The sequence below is a fragment of the Podarcis erhardii genome, assembly GCF_964252035.2.
Source record: "Podarcis erhardii genome assembly, chromosome: 5".
NCBI classification, from domain to species: Eukaryota; Metazoa; Chordata; class Lepidosauria; order Squamata; family Lacertidae; genus Podarcis; species Podarcis erhardii.
In genome coordinates, this window is record NC_138509.1 from 3754100 (window position 1) to 3770828 (window position 16729).

The window sequence follows — 16729 nt, forward strand, 5'->3', positions numbered from 1 at the left end:
CCACTTGAAGCTCAGGTTATCCTGAAGGAGATTCCAGAGGGTCAGATGTTTGCCAGAAGGAATGGAGAGCAGTCTGTAGCCGCCCTGGTTGACTTGAGAAGAGACACACCGGCATCAACTGGGTTCAAGTTAGTCATAACTCTTATTTTATTCCAATGGATCTACTCTAAGCAGTCAGCCTCCTTGGAGGTGCAATGGCCATCTGTGTTTGGATGATCTAGTTGAGATTCCTGCCTTGAAGTGGGTTGGACTAGTAGTGGGTTCCAATTCTACGATTCTGTGGTTCTCTAGGAAGAGCGGAGCTGATCCCCCTCGCTCGTGCGCGCAGCAATTCCCAGGGCGCATCCCGGGTTCTGGAAAAGCCTTTCCAAGAATATTGGAGGAGGGGCTCAACCCAGAAGCACAGATTCCTTAGCAATTGCAGCGCTGCTGCTCCCAAGACGTGGGGGGCAAGGCGGCGACCCCCGCAAACCACCACCACCCAAAACAAAACAATGTGTATCTGAAGAAGTGTGCATGCACACGAAAGCTTCATACCAAGAACTGACTTAGTTGGTCTTTAAGGTGCTACTGGAAGGAACTTGTTTTGTTTTGACTATGGCAGACCAACACGGCTACCTATCTGTAACTGGAACCACCACCCAGTTCAGGTCCCGAAGCCTCCGTGGGCCTTCCTCCCCGGCCTCCGGGGACTTGGGGCGGGAAGGTCCTCCGTCCAGGCTCCGCTCGCCCACCTTCCTCCCTGGCTCCTCTCCCCGCTTTGGGGGCGCGCGGCAGAGGCCACCCTCCCTGCTCACCTGGCGTCTCCGGCTCCGCGCCTCCTTCCTCGGGCGCTGCTCCTTCCGCCTGTGGGACCTGCCTGGCCGGCCTCCCGGGCTGCAGGACCCGGCTGGGACGGGCCTCGCCCCTCGGGCAGCAGGAAGCAGCCTCGCCGCCCCCGGCCGGGAAAGGCCCTTCCGGGGGGGAGGCCCAGCAGCGCCGAGAGAAAGGGGGCCTCCTTCGCACCTCCTCACGGGGGAGCCCCCGAGGGGCCGCGGCCTCCTGGCCCCCCTCGCCGCAAAGCCCTGTCCCTGCCCTGGAGGAGAGGCGCCATGGGACTCGCGACCAGCTAGAAGCTGCTGGGGGCTCTTCCCCCCCCCCCAATACCCCTCATGTCCTGCGCGCTCCTTGGTCCTGGCCAGGCTCCTTTGGGGACAGCAGAATTTACAAGTTACTATACTTCTGACTCGCAATGTTTTTTTTTTCTTCTGAGACTACAATTCCCATCATCCCTGACCACTGGTCCTGTTAGCTAGGGATGATGGGAGTTGTAGTCCCAAAACATCTGGAGGGCCGAGTTTGCCTATGCCTGGATTATTATGTAAGAAATGCTGCCTTGTTTTTAGGCGGGACTGTTTTGGTTCCAGGTTGTTAGGTACTCAGCCACCGCAGTTCACCATGATGCCTTTTCTAAAAGGGTCAGTTTCTTTTTCCTGTATCAACAGTTGTGTTTCAGGGAGGGGATGGAGGGGGGGGGAGCTGTTACAGGATACATTGGAGATGGGTCTGATGAACTAAGATTAAGGGGGCACTATGTATGATTAGCATGTTCTTAATATCAGAATGAAGTTTATCACAGGTGCACCAGCTGACCCCTCACAGGAAGGGACATGTTTAACATGTTTTGCTGGAAGAAAAATGGCCTCTGCGCAGCCACATGCATACCAGCATCAAAGAACCAGGCTTTGAGCAAAGTTTCAGCCTTGGGCCTGTAAGAATTGTACAGTGTAATTTACTCTGTTGGGGTGGCTGGCAAAGAGGGAAAGTATGACTCTCCAGAGAGGGAGTTTTACCCCAAGAGGTGTCTTGAAACAGAATAAATCAAATAAGCTGTGACATTTTTTAGAACTTATTCTGCTGTGTGTGGTTTTTTTTCAGCTGAGAAAAGTCTAGCAAAAGGGTGTATGAAATGCACAGGGGTAAGAATTTGCCATATATAATCCACCATTTTGAAAAATCCCCTAGCTGCGTGCATGATAACAAAACACTTAAACATATGGTGATTCTTATGCTTTGTCACAGCCAGCTCTCCAGGCAGGCCCATGAAGGAGAATTCAAGCAAATTGTCTCCACCCATGCCCACTAGCACCATCAAGTGATAAAGTGCTTGTTGGACTCTGCCCATGAGTGTACATTGGATAGCAAGGCGCAGCGAAGCCACATGTTTGTCACATTCATGCTTTAGTTTATTTATTTAATACCATTTTATATCTTCATAATATCACAGTGAAGTTTAACGCAACAAATACATTAAGGCAGAAACAAGTGCAGGTTCATGAAGCACTAAAAACCCAGCCATATGTGACCTTCGATGAGTTGACACCTCCCAGCTGAATGTGCCTCACTGGGACGGACGTTGTGAGGATAAAATGACATTTTCTATTGACTGAGTGCTGCCTTTTTGCTTCATAAACAGAAATGTTTATGAAGTTACATTTTACTAGATTTACTCAAGAAGAAAATTCTGCAGTAGCTAAACTTTAAAAAGGAAAAGCAGCCCAATTATGCCCAGAGTGTGATGTCTCTTTTGTCACAAGCTTATTCCCCCCCCCCCCCCGCCAAGACCCTCTTACCTATTACATACCCTGAGGAGAATTCTGAGTTCCTCTAAAACTTTGCAGCTTCATTTGCTTTAATTCCCTCAGATGAGCAACATGAGAAGATAAATCTATGTTGTGTTCTCAAAATAGGTTTTATGGGAAAGAATAGGGTAAGCAATAACAAGACAGTAACCCATCAGCAATCTATGCTGATCAATGTAGCCCAAAGCCAACCCCTGCCCGCTGCAAAAAAATAAAAATAAAAAATCATTGTGCTGACTAAGGCAGGACCTTCAACTTATCTCATGATTTGGCCAGGCCAGCAAGTGACAACAGTTCATTGCTCTTTGGGTCACTGCTGGGCTCATTTCATGGGACTTGTGCATGAAAATACCAATGATGTTTAATTAACTTTGCCTCATATCTCATTCTTTGCACACAGTTAAGCTACAGAGAGAAACTGGTCTTTCTCCTCTCTATGATCATATAAAATCTTAAGCACGTCATGTAAATGAGCAAAGGTTCCTGTCCAGCTGGTTGGGGAAATGGCGAGGATCCAAGAAGGCCTGCAAGGAGTGATAAAAGAAACTGATTGCAGCCGTCAAATGCAATGCTGTTCATCTTTCCTGCTGGCCCATCAAACAGTAAGTATCCTTTCTGAAAGAAAAGATAAACACAGAATGCTCATATTTTTCCTTTCCCTAAATAGACTTCTGCATGGGCTCACAGGCAGGCGTGCACACACACACACACACACCACACACAAACACACACACATCCCAGAATCCTGGCACGTGTTGTTGTTTGAAGATCCCCAAATGCAGGGGCTTTTTTTCCTCCTTGAGCAAAGGCAGCTGGTGAACTATAGGAAAAATATTAAAACTTTTCACAGAAAGGGCTTAATCCACAATCTGAAATTCACAGAAGCATTAAGTCATTATTCAAATGAAAAGCTGCATTTGCCCATTAACATATTTTCATCAACCAAAAAGCAAGATGCTGATACGAGGGATGATCTATGCATTCCTATTTATATGGTAATTGACTGGTTAGGGAGTTTTCTCTGTTATTTTCCTAGGATGTGCTACGTGTCAATTAAAACAATGTTTTTAGCTACCGTTCTAATGAAACCAGACATCGTTAAGAAACCATTTCTTATGTGTAACCACTGATGGAGAAGTGGGGGACATCTAAAGTCAAGCATTTTGTGCAACCTTCATAACTATCAGCTTTTGACTTAACTATGAAGGAAAATGGCTAATTATTATTTTTGCCCGGTCAATGTTTTCTGCCTGTCAAATTTGCTGTAAATAAGCATAAGAACATTGCCTCCCTTCCTGTGCATTTACATACTGAGGACATTTATTTCATTGAGGACCCCCCCCACCAACTCCCCCACCCCCCAAAAAACAAACAAACCTCCCTCATATCCAAGATGTAATAGTTCAGTGGCTCAAGTTCTTTTGCTGTTGTCAATCAGGCTTCATTTCAAGAGGGGAAACATCTTTTGAGAACAGATTTGCAAGTGAAATTCCATCCTGTTCAAAGCTTTGCTTCAACTAATCATCATGCAAGAGATGAAACATAGCATCCAACGTTAATTAAAATGGGCACATTTTATCAGAGTCATACTACTGAGGGATGTGGCTCAAGCATGACCAGGAGTGATGCGTGGCACAGGGCAAGGAGGAGCCCTGGATGCTGCCTCTGGGTGCCCATCCAGGAGTTATTCAGAAAAGAAAGGGCAGGGGCACATATCAGGCACATATCGTCTTCCAGAACTTCTCTGCTCTTGGAAGCCACAGTCTTTTCCTCCTCTTTGCTTCATATGTGGGTACATGTTTCTCTCCTATTCTGCATGTATTTTTTTCTAAATAAATAGATTCTACAATAAAACACTACATGCTTCTAGAACACTCTTCACCTATGGAAATTAGAATTAAGTTCTTTTAACTTCACTTAAATAAACAAGACAGAATTATATTATAACTTCTTGTAATGTGGATGAGGTTTCCTATAGTTCATGCTGAAATATGTGCTTAATATGTGAGCCCCAAAGCAGACTAGAAACCCCACTCAATTCTTTGTTTGTCACCTTGCAACAATAAATGAAGCACTCCATTTCTAAGTGGAAAGGTACTGGTACATGTTTTTAATAAAAACCATCACCATTTAAACTTAAAGTACTGATCAATTACATTTCTTGCTGCATTGCCACATATCCAAAACATTATGGCCTGATTTCCATATGCATGCATATCACTTAATATGGGCAAGATGAGGCCATACAAAAGTTCTATCTGTGATGTAATATCTATGACAGCCCATTCATATGTGCAGATCATCATAAATGCTGCAATCATCCAAATGTGACCAGCTGTGAGCTATATAGGCCTTGCTATAATGCTACAGCGACCAATCATTTTAAGAGTCACAGCATTTATCTTCCCATGCAATGTAAACAAGTCTAGTCACTTACAGCGCAGGCGGTGTTTTGATAGACACAGAAATTTAACCCCAAGAGTTAGGTTAAGGTTTATGCTGTCTTGATATGCATTCTGTCAAATTCCAAGGTGTAGTTGGAAACCAAAATTACTTTAAGTGCTGCTTATTGAGTTTAAACACTGTTCTGTAGACTGTTTTTTTTACTATCCTCATTGCAGCGATGAATGCTGAACAGAAAAACTGACAAACAGATGAAAAGACTAACAGAACCTAGGAGTCAGTGAAAGCAAGCTGGTAATTGATGGGCTGATTGATATACACTTGAGTAGTCCAGGCTGTTAATAGGAACTGCAATCACAACAAATTGGCTTTGTGACCAGCCAGAAATAATCTGCTGGTCTCAGCAAAGCAAGCTCATTGAATTTCCCTCCACATGCCTAGGAACTTGTGCCAAACACAAGTATACATACCAAGAATTGTGGGTGGTTGTTAAAGAAAGTGCAGAGCTGCAAATCTCACACACTTATGAGGAAATTATGCCTTTCGCTAAGGTTGTCACCTTTTGTTTCTGGCAGGTTTAGTGCCCTAAAGTGCTGCACATCTGACAGAAATTCAGTAGCTGCAGATTTCCCTGCAGGGATATGCAGGGATGGGGAAAGCTTTATTTGTTGAATTTCTGCCTGTTGGAACTGCATACTCTACCCTGCCAGAGAGAGGGGTGGTAGTCCCATTCCATTGCACTAAACAGACAACTACTCATTGTGTAACAAGAGCTACTCGGCTAGGGGAAAAAACCCAACCCCTGCGGGAATAGAATGGACAGCAGTTGACAAAAGGTCTGGATGTATGCTGGAAATCTTCAAGAGGGATGTAAGTGGCATTCATAGGCGCCGACTCCATGGGGCCTGAGGGGGCCCGAGCCCCCTCAAAAATTCGTTTGGGGGGGCTCTGCCCCCCCAATAATTTAAGAAAATTGCACACTTAGAATTTGTCCCGGTGCGCGGACTTTCCCCTCTCTCTTCTTTTGCCCCGCGGATGGATAGGAAGGAAGGGACGAGGCTGCGCGCTCCCCAGCCCAGGCTCCTTGCAACGCTTCAAGCCCCGGCAAGCTGCACCCTCTCGGCGGCGCGCTGCAGGCGCTTCCCCAATCCCGTCCGAGCACTAAGAGCAGGAAGTCACCCTGCCGGCTCGGAGGAGGCAGCCCAGAAACGGGGCGGGAGAGCAGGACGCCGCCCCGCGCCACCTCGCCTCAGGCGCCGCCTTCTGCGCGCACACTCGCTTGCCACTAGAAGCCCTGCAGAAAAGGCCGTTGGGTGCAGGAGCGGCGCCTACGTCGCGCTTCCCGGAGGGGCGCGTCGCCCAGCATTGGCACACGTTTGGGCGGGCTGCGGAGGGCGCGAGCGCTGCGTGTGCCCCAGGAGGCCGGCGAGGGCGGGAAAGCGGGCGGCTCACTCCTCCCGCGCGCCAAAAGGGGCTTTTTTGGCGGTTCCCCCGCTGCTACGAAGTCCTAAGCAACGAGAAGGAAAGTGCCTCATGAGCATAGCACTGGAGGGTGAGTCTCAACTTTTCTGGACGAGCACTCAATGTGTTGCAGATATTAAGCATAAGAAACGCTCCTCATTGTCCACACCCATAAAAATATTCAAACTTTTACTGGCAGAACTCATTGAAATAAAGCAGAAAACATCAAATGAAACAGGTCCCAAATATTCATACGATGTCCATCATAGGCTTAGCATCTTACAAAATATGAAAATGATCCAAGCTGATCTGAAAGCAAAGGTGTCTCTCTCTCTCTCTCTCTCTCTCTCTCTCTCTCTCTCTCTCCCCACAGCCTGCATACCAGCCTCCAGACTGTTTACTCTCCCTTCAGGAGAGTTTCTTTTACACATTCATTGAGTTTGGGAGAAAAGACACTTCAAAATGGGAGATTTTGCAACCCAGTAAAAATTATTAGTTATATTATGCTGCGGGCACACTTAGAATTTGTCCCGGTGCGCGAACCTTCGTGTAAAGTCTGGCGGGCCAGCGCTGCGGCCGCGGCGACATCAAAAGGACTGGAGCAGAAGCGCCTGGAATCCTCCACCTCGCGTCGCCTTGACGCTTCGAGACATTACGACGCCGCGGCTATATAAAGCCCACGCCCTGCTGGCGCAGTCATTCAGTGTGGATAGTTTCGTTCAGTGCATGCTGCAGACGTGTTTAGCGTTCCGACTTTAGTGTTTAGTGGACTCTTTTATATGACTATATTTTATTCGTTTACTTTAGTCTCTTAGTGTATTGTGAATTAAGTTTGCAATGGATAAATTTGTTACCAAAAAGGCGCGCTTGGAAGTTGATGATACTGCAAGTCAACCTCCGACAATAATTGTGTCGTCAATTGCTTCGTCGTCTTCAGGCGAGAACCGTTCACAGCCGAAACCTGGACAATCCGGTAAGGGAAGATCATTTCAGAAGTCTTGGTTGATCAAATATACATGGCTAGAATATGAAGCATGTACCGAAAAAGTTTTTTGCAAAACCTGCAAAGAGGCAGATGCTAAAAATCTATTACAATTTTCTTCAAAAAAAGAAGATGCATTTATTTCCGTAGGGTTTTCTAACTGGGAAAAGGCTTTGGAAAAATTCCGTCTTCATGAAAATACGTTTACACATAAAGAAGGTGTTCTGAAACTAAATTCCATCACTAACCGAAGTGTGGCCTCCCAATTGAATGAACAGTTAGATAGTGATATGAAGAAAGGCCGTTTAGCTCTTGAGACAATTTTTACTACCGTGCAATTTTTATGCCGACAAGGACTAGCAATTAGAGGGCACGAAGATGTAAACTCAAATTTTTTTCAATTGTTGGAACTCCGAAAGAATGATGTACCTGAGTTAAAAGATTGGTTAGGGCGTTCGGGGTATAAGTGGACGTCCCACAATATTCAAAACGAGATCATTGATCTACTAGGAAAGTCTGTGTTGAGAAAAGTATTGGCTTCAATCAAGAAGACTGAACATTTTTCTATTATGGTTGACGAAACAAGTGATTCTTCGATTCACGAACAAGTGTCATTTTGTTTTCGTACAGTCGATGATTCCTTAATTATCAACAAAGACTTTATTGGCTTATACGAGACCCCCAACACTGAATCACAAACTCTGTTTAGTATTTTAAAAGACGTATTTGCTCGTCTTGATTTGTTAATGGATAACTTAAGAGGACAGTGCTATGATGGTGCCTCGAATATGAGAGGCAAGTTCAAAGGACTAAAAAAGTTAGTTTTGGATATACAACCAAAAGCACGTTATGTGCACTGCACTGCTCACAGTTTAAACTTGGCAGTTGTAGACAGTCTCCGCCATCTTACGTCTATGAGGGATATTATGGCCTTAGCCAAGGACTTAATAAACACCGTAAGGGAATCCAACAAAAGGATGGGACTTTTCAGAAGCATACGCTGTGAGAGCGCCAACGACCAAGCTGGTCTACGACCCCTTTGCCCGACTTGATGGACTATGCGAGCTTCTAGTATCTTGAGAATATTGAAAAACTTTGAAGAACTTCTAGAGTTTTTTGAAACATTTTCTGCAGAGGACAAAACAGAGGCAGGTTACAAATGTGCAGGCTACCTTGAGTCGATGTTACAATTCAAAACTTATTTCTTTTTACGTCTTTATTGCCATGCAATGAACCCAGTAGAGGATGTCAATGAAGAAATTCAATGCCCTCATCTAAGTGTTGCTGATCTGGAAAAAATATATGAGGGCTTGATTTGTATATTGAATGGAAGGCGTGATAGTTTTGAACATTTTTGGGAATTGTGTTTAAAAGAAAAACCTTCACAAGTTGATGATCCTTCGCTTCCTCGGAATCGACGTATACCAAAGAAGTATGAAAACAACGAAGCCAGCTCACTGCACACTTTCAAAACCCCAAAGGAATACTACAAAGCTATTTACATTGAAGTTTGTGAAACGGTGCAATCTTGCATTACTGAGCGGTTTGCATCAACTGGATTCACACAGGTCATTGCACAAGAGTGCTTGCTTTTAGTAAACAGAGGTGAAACAAATTTTGAAAAAATCAACTGAGTTTTTCAAAAATGACCTAGACATTGAGAGACTGCGCTTACACTTGAATATGTTAGCCGATATCGCTAATAAAAAACAACTGGTCTTAAAAAACATGCGTGATGTGAGAAAGTACATTACACAAGAGCCTGCAGTTGGAGAAATGTTATGTGAAGTAGTGAAGTGCATTAAGCTTCTCCAAGTAGTTCCAATCACGACAGCAACAGCAGAACGGTCATTTAGCGCCCTTAGACGTCTGAAGTCATATCGCCGATCAACAATGGGACAGAAGCGATTGAACAACTTGGCTGTTCTTCAAGCCCATCAAGATGTTTTGGATGAATTGGATATCCGACCAGTCATCAACGACTTCATATTCAGTAATCCAGTCAGACGGTCGACATTTGCACCTTTCTAAAGACACTCTAGCCCTAATAATGGTATTTAGAGCAATATTAAAAATCTTTATAAAATAGAGAATTAAATACATACAGAATGTTAAATTTTCAGTTTCGAAATATTAGTACTAGTTTAGTACTGTATTTCTATATTACTATAGTACTGTATTAGTTATTTTCAAATACTTAAATATTTTTAGGGTGTAAGACCCAATTAAAGCCTGTTATTTACATACAGTATTACAGTATTTACATACAGTATTAGGCATACTGTATTAACTTTATTAACTGTATTAAAGCATTAACTTTGAGATATTTTTATTTAATGAACCCTTAGCCTTATTCAAAGTAAGCTTAAATTAGCTATTTCACTTATTAATCAAAGTGCTATTACTGTGCGACAGCAATATTTTATGTTTTATTCTTTTAATGATAGTTTAGGATTTATTTAAATATCATTTCAGTCTTTTCAGAGCTATATATTCACTGCTCTGTAATAGTCTATAAGCATAATTGTTACTGTAAATTAAATTAGCTTTTTACAAAAATACCGTGCGTGTTTATGTTTTGTTTCTTTTTTCAAAGCCAAAAAGTGTTTCAGGCTTGTCGAGTTTCCTGGAGTGTGGAGTTATAGAGAGTTGAGTTTTCGGGGTTCTAATGTTGATCATATGACTCTAAAATACTTTTAAAAAACTTTAAAACTCACTAATTTTCATCTAAAATTTAGAAAACTTCCCGGGGCAGGACCCCGGTATGGGCCCCCCCAATATTTTTTATAAGTCAGCGCCCCTGGTGGCATTCCATGGTAGACAGGAAATGGGACTTGTTTTAGTCTGTGGAAGGTGCCATAAACCAGTCTTCTCCAACCTGGTGCTCCCAGATGTTTTGGATGACAGCTCCCACCAGCCCCAGCTAGCATAGCCACTGATCAGGAATAATGCAAGTTGCAGTCTAAAACATCTGGAAGGCATCAGGTTGCTGTAGATAGGGCAGTGGGAAATGCTTAGCTACACTTTGATGTGCTCAGCAGCTGGATGACATCCAAAACTTGTGGTTTGCCTAAACCACAAGTACCAATTCTCAAATATCCAACTGGGAATAGCTGTTTGATGGCAAACATACCGTTTCCCGAGACGTCCCCAGTGGAAGGAGAAACAAGCATGAATGAAAATGAACAGTAGGTTATGACTGTAGCATTATCTTTGCTGCCAACTCTGCTTTGGGATGCCATTCAGTCTGCTTGTTGATTTAGAGCAGTTTCTTCATTTATCACCAGCAAAGTGCTGTTCACCCTGTTGAGAAGTAACTTGTGCTATTTATGCAAGAATGCAAATGTGGACAGGAACTATTTATCAAGCCAATATATTAGCTTTGTTTGGGACCATGGGAGTTAGATATTAGCCACACAACTGTAATTGCAAAAACCCACTGAAGAGCCTGTCTTTTTGAAATGATTGATGTTCATCATAAACCATAAACCAGCAGCTTGAGAAAGCTGGACCAAACCAGACACAGTCAGGAATACCACCTGGTCCCATGGTTGACAATGTAGCAGCAAGAAAGGAGCATTGAGGGAGTGGTAACTGCAGCCACAGGGTGTGCCATCCTCTCGGGGCATAGGTGGGGCTGTGACTCCCCATTCCCCATTCCTTCCTGAAAATGGCTCTCACCTAAATCCAGCTGCTGATGAATGCCATAAACCAGGAGCTACAGTTCAACAATATCTGGAGGGACACAGATTAGCCCCCCGTGTCTTGAACTGAAAGTGTGCATTAGAGTAGTGAAGGTGTACTAAGCACTGTTGAAGGCAAGAGGAAGGCTGCTCTGGGTTCACATCCAGGGCTAGGCTGAGATTTGTGGGCCTGCAAAGGGATAGATCTTCACTAGGACCCCTCATTGAGCCGGCAGTTTGAAATACAGTGTTATAAAGAACAACTATGGGCCACCTAGAACCAAGGTTCTTGCAAAAAATGTTGGACTAAGTAGACCTTGGTCGGATCAATGAAGGCACGCCTTGTGTATGAACACATACTCAGGATCTCTTAGCACTTCATAATTGTGTCTTTAGCTCTGAGAAATCCTGATTATTCACTCTTGCTTTGCAAATTCAAAACATACAAGTAGACCACAGAAGAATTATAGTACAACCAAAAGCCAAACAAGTAGGCCACCACTAACTTAACACACCAACTGAAATATCTTTTGATGGTACTTTCATTGGACAAACTATTGTGTTCACTGGCAGGTCTTTCAGCTACAGGAGAGAATGAGCTGGCTTTGAATACGAACTTCCCAGGCTGAACCACAGTATAGGAGGGACACTGGCAGTTCAGCTGCAATTACCTTGCCTGCACTATCTTTGTGCTGTAGATAAAATAGCTCAGTCTCCAGGGAGTCTTCAATTTTTATACTTCTCCAGCATTACATTCGCTCTAAGAAAGAAAGCAAAGCACAATATACCCTTCTTTCCCATGAGATCACCTTCTGCCAGCACACTCCTGGATGCTATTTTGCTAATAAAATGCTTAGACAATCGTTCTCTCCCAGACCATTCTTGAGCCAGGCTATTCCTCAGTCATGTTTTGATATACACTCGTTTCATCCAAAAGGAAGCTGTACACCAGGGATCCAGCCTGTACAATGAGACATAGTTTGCTGACAAAGACAGAAGAGGACACAAAAATCATGTGCAGCTTTACACACCTCCTCTCACTTTTTGCATTGCTTCTTCCTGACAGTATTGCTATGCGCAACCAACTTCAAATGGTTTCACGGTTGCAACTTTCACTTGGGTTTGGTTTCCTTTAGAAAGGGGTCACTGGAGGCTTATGGCATTTTGTAAAAATATGACTTTATTGACAAATAGGCAAGTTGAGCATAAACTTAAACCAAAAGACAGCCTAATCTACTGTTCCACTTCAGATTGCAGGTATCCCCAGCCATCTTCTCTCTCCAAAACTGTACTTTTTGTCAGGAGCACAGCCTACTCTCGAGTAGGACCCTGGCAGAAACACATGCCCGACTGGCATGTTCTCTCCCTCCTGGTCTTTCGTCCGGGAGCTTCAAAAACTTTTTCTGCCTGAACATCACAGCGACCGATACCAACAGACACCAGCACTCTTAGGGATCCGCAGAGTCTTTGCAGCTTGTGTGACAGACCTCAGCAACTCAGCATTTTGGCTAATCTACTTTATTTACATATAAACACACACAGAGCACTGCAACATGGCTCCCTCTCTCTAGCCTCAGACAGCAAAGAGAAAGAACAAAGAACAATAGTCCCACTTCACAGAACACAGTAACACAAACGTCCTGTCTCTGTCACTTCCCACTTTGTGGAGTCAAAACATACACCGTCATGTGACAGACAAAAATCCCGTGACTGCAGTCATGGAGCAGGAATTCTAACACTCTTGTTCCTGTCACACACCCTTAAGATTGCAGCATACAGTGGTACCTCTGGATACGAACGGGATCCGTTCCGGAACCCCGTTCGCATCCAGAATCAAACACAACCCGCATCTGCGCGTGCACGGGTCGCGATTCGCCACTTCCGCGCATGTGCGTGACATCATTTTGACTATCTGCGCATGCGCGAGCGGCAAAACTCGGAAGTAACGTGTTCCGTTACTTCTGGGTCGCCATGGAGCACAACCCGAAAGCGCTCAACCTGAAGCAACTTCAACTTGAGGTATGACTGTATTTAACTAGGGAACAGGAAAGGTCTGGTTTTGCCATATTCAGAAGATACAGTGAAGATCTGGCTATGAAAGCAATCATCTAATGATTAGCTTCCATGGAAACACATCATGTAAATATCCCAGGCTGTTATTTGTTAAGTGCCAGAATCTGGCCAGGTTTTGTCCTAAAGCCACCCACACTGATAGCTCTATTCACATAAATGTGATCGTAAAACCCATTACAATATAATATCACCTATTGAAGCACCCTTAGTAGAAATGACTGAGGGATTGCTTCAACGTGCCTCATTTAGAATACCTGCTACACTAAATATGCTGGATCACTCTCCTTTTGCACTCTGGAATAATTTATACAGCCAGTAGAATCCAATCTTTTTTGGACAGTACTGCTTCAGGAGAGGCTATTAAATGTACCCCCACATCAAAACCTTGTTGGTAGAAAACTTACTTGCTGGGGAGAAAGTTGAGCTTAATTTCACTCAGTGAGATGCACACACAGTGGCAGCAATGGATGTGGCACACTCCTTGGAGGCCAGATCCGCTGCTTCTTCGGCAGCCTCCCTCCCAATGCCGTCTCTACAGCAGGCTCCCTGCAGATCGGAGGCCCTGCTGGTCTCCTCCCAACCCAGGGAGGAAAAGGCAGGGAATGCCCTCTGGGGTCTCCTGGGCTCTGCACCCACGCAGGAGGGTTCAGATCTGGCCCCTGATGACCTTTGATTCCTCACCATGTTCTCGATGTTGAGCTTCATTCCCCCCTTGTTTCCCATCTTCACTCACCCTTTCTTCCATGGCAGGGGCAGGGAGCATACTACGGTTCACCTCAGGTGCTAACATGTATTGAGCCATCCCTGATGGGAGAGCTGAGAGTGGGGCAGTCCAGAAAAGAAGCCTGCCTTCTTGATCTGCTGATTCTATAAACTAGTTCTCTGAGTTGCCTTTAGGCAAGACAATTCTACATGTCTGAGGGCTTGTCCACAAACCCACTTCTCCCATGCTTTCGTGGCCTGCGTCTGAGTGGTTTTGCCTTTGCCTTGCCACTTTCCCCCAGAAAATTTGCTTTTTGCACCAAACTGGAATGAACGGCAATCAGTAGGAAACCCAGCTGCCGTTTGTGTCAATTCAGTGCTAAACCACGGGTTTTCCTTGGAGAAAGTGGTGGGGAAAACAGAAGTGTGCATGAGTCCCGAGTCTTAGGTTGTGTACACACCATTTACTCTGGCTCCAGTGCGCTCCCACCATGGGCACTTGATCCTTTATACACATGGTATGAGCTACAATTCATATCTATTCTGCAGTTTCTTGATAAATAATGCTGTTTGATGTGTTTTTCCTCAAACCAGCTTCCATCCAGTTAGAAAACGCAAGTCGCAGTTAAGCTCCATTTGAGACAGCTGTTGCCTGTGTGCATGCACAGATGACATCTTCATGACAGTTTGGAGGAGGGGTTGCAAGCGTGGAGGAACCAAGCAGGTGATGTGCCCCTTTCTTTTTCTTTCTTTTTTATGATGTGCCCCTTTCTGGTGTGTACAGCAACATGCAAATGTGACTTCAAACGCAGCACGGAAAAGCGACCTTGCTGTATTTAAAGCAGCTAATGCGTACATAGCCTCAACCATTTCTGTTGCTGCTTTTGTTTGGCGCTATGGTGCATTCCAGTGGCCAATATGGTTAGCAGCAATGTGCTGCCTCTTGGAGAGGCTTAAAACAGCATAGCGGATTGAAGATTGATGGGTAGAAACAGGCAGGTTGTGACAGTGTTGGTTCATCTGTCAAAGTAAGCAAAGAGGAATCACATATTCAAAAGAGAACATTTGCCATGGCCTTAAAGGACAGTTTGTCTGTGGCGGGAAGGTAAGTTGGAGAGACCCAGAATGGCAGTTTTCAGGCCAATGAAACTGATTAGCAAGAAGATGCAGGACAGGAAAAAAAAGCACATATTCATGAAATGCATATTTAACTTTCGAAATTTGTATCCACAGCTTGTGTTGTTGACAATAACCTAGATTACTTGAAAAAGAATTAGTCAGATTAATGGAGTGATAGAACCTCTATGTTTAAGTGCAGTGTACCTCTGAATATCAGGTGATGGAGACAAACAGCATTCCTATTACACTCACTTCTGGGAAGCCCACAAGCAAAGAAGGTGGGGTTCCCAGAAGCAAGTGTGCATCTGAGTGTGCAAAGTATTTTTTTAAAAAGGCCAAAACAGTCACTTTTGAACCTCCCCCCCCCCATTTTTATGATTTTTATTTTAAAATATATGTTACCCTTTTCTAGTACAAAATATAACCGATTAATACATTAACGTGATTAGCATCAGGATGGAAGAGGCAAAGTCAATTTTTGTGTGTGATGATGCTATGATTTAAGTGATCCCTGTAAGACCATGAAGTCTACCTAGTTGCACCACTGAGGGAGGGACCATCTTGGTTTTCACATTCATTTAGGGCAGGGTGTAAAAAACCCTCAGCCCTTCAAGTAGAATAGTAGAATTGGAAGGGACCATGAGGGTCCCCCAGCAATGCTGAATCCCATCACCCTTAGACATTGACTGTGCTTGTAGTTGTAGTTGTAGTTCAGCAACTTCTGAAGGGCCAAAGATTCCCCACATCTGGTTTAGGGAAAAGCCTTCTCCCATCTGGGTCTCCCTCCCTGTCTCCTTCTCTGACGTGTGTCTCAATTCTGATGCTCTTATGCTCCACATCCTAATTAAACCATACTTCACACACTTAGACACGTTCTATTATTTGATGCCTCCCATTTGTGCAATTAAATCAACCTCCCCCAACCTTGTGCCCTCCAGATGTTGTTGGACTACAACTCCCATAAGCCCAGACAGCATGACTAATTGGCAGGAATGATGGGAGTTGTTGGAGGGGTTTGTGCTGCTTTGGATTACAGTGGTGCCCCGCAAGACAAACGCCTTGCAAGACGGAAAACCCGCTAGACGAAAGGGTTTTCCGTTTTGGAGGCACTTCGCAAAACGAATTTCCCTATGGGCTTGCTTCGCAAGATGAAAATGTCTTGCAAGATCCTGCGGTTTTTTTCCCCTTCCCCCCCTTTTTCTAAGCCGCTAAGCTGCTTATCAGCTGATCCGCTAGGCCGCTAAAAGCCCCTAAGCCGCTAATAGCGCTAATCCGCTAAGCCGTCAATGGGCTTGCTTCGCAAGACGAAAAAACTGCTAGACAAAGAGAATCGCGGAATGGATTCTTTTCGTCTTGCGAGGCACCACTGTATTTGCTTCAGTTTCAAGGCACGATTTCCGCTACCTGCTTCCTCAACATTCTTGGACCCCAGCCTTGAGATGGCAACTCATATTTGTTAGGAAGGCACTCTGCTTTGCTGTCATCCTGCCTTACTCTGCACACTGCTAGGCAGTCACACAGCATGTATTGGAAATTTGCTTATTCTCATTACCTAAGAGGTATAAGGACTCTGGATGTACTGTACTGTATCAAATGCCTTATTCTGCACTTGACTCTTTGCCATATGTAGACCCCACAGGGGCTGGCCTCTTGTTTAGTTGTTCAGCAGCCCTGAGAACAAAAAG

At 44.5% G+C, this 16729-nt stretch overlaps 1 protein-coding gene and 1 long non-coding RNA gene across 5 annotated transcripts in view; one reads left to right on the forward strand and one right to left on the reverse strand.

The window, feature by feature from the left end:
- The window catches only part of LOC309341479 (rho GTPase-activating protein 8-like), a 45225-nt gene extending 44408 nt beyond the window's left edge, over nucleotides 1-817 (reverse strand). For both annotated transcript variants that reach the window (XM_081861011.1, XM_081861009.1), the window contains exon 1: nucleotides 798-817. The gene's annotated coding sequence lies outside the window, so the exon portion shown is untranslated. The remainder of the gene's footprint in view (nucleotides 1-797) is intronic.
- Nucleotides 91-14879, forward strand: LOC309341511. 3 transcript variants are annotated; one of them, XR_014156355.1, is made up of 4 exons: nucleotides 91-128; nucleotides 3022-3223; nucleotides 5243-5318; nucleotides 14531-14879. It is a non-coding gene; the product is annotated as an uncharacterized lncRNA (long non-coding RNA). The 3 variants fall into 3 exon arrangements; XR_014156356.1 differs by lacking the exon at nucleotides 91-128 and adding an exon at nucleotides 1711-1958; XR_014156357.1 differs by lacking the exon at nucleotides 91-128 and having other exon boundaries at nucleotides 2422-3223.
- Nucleotides 14880-16729: the final 1850 nt, after the last annotated feature.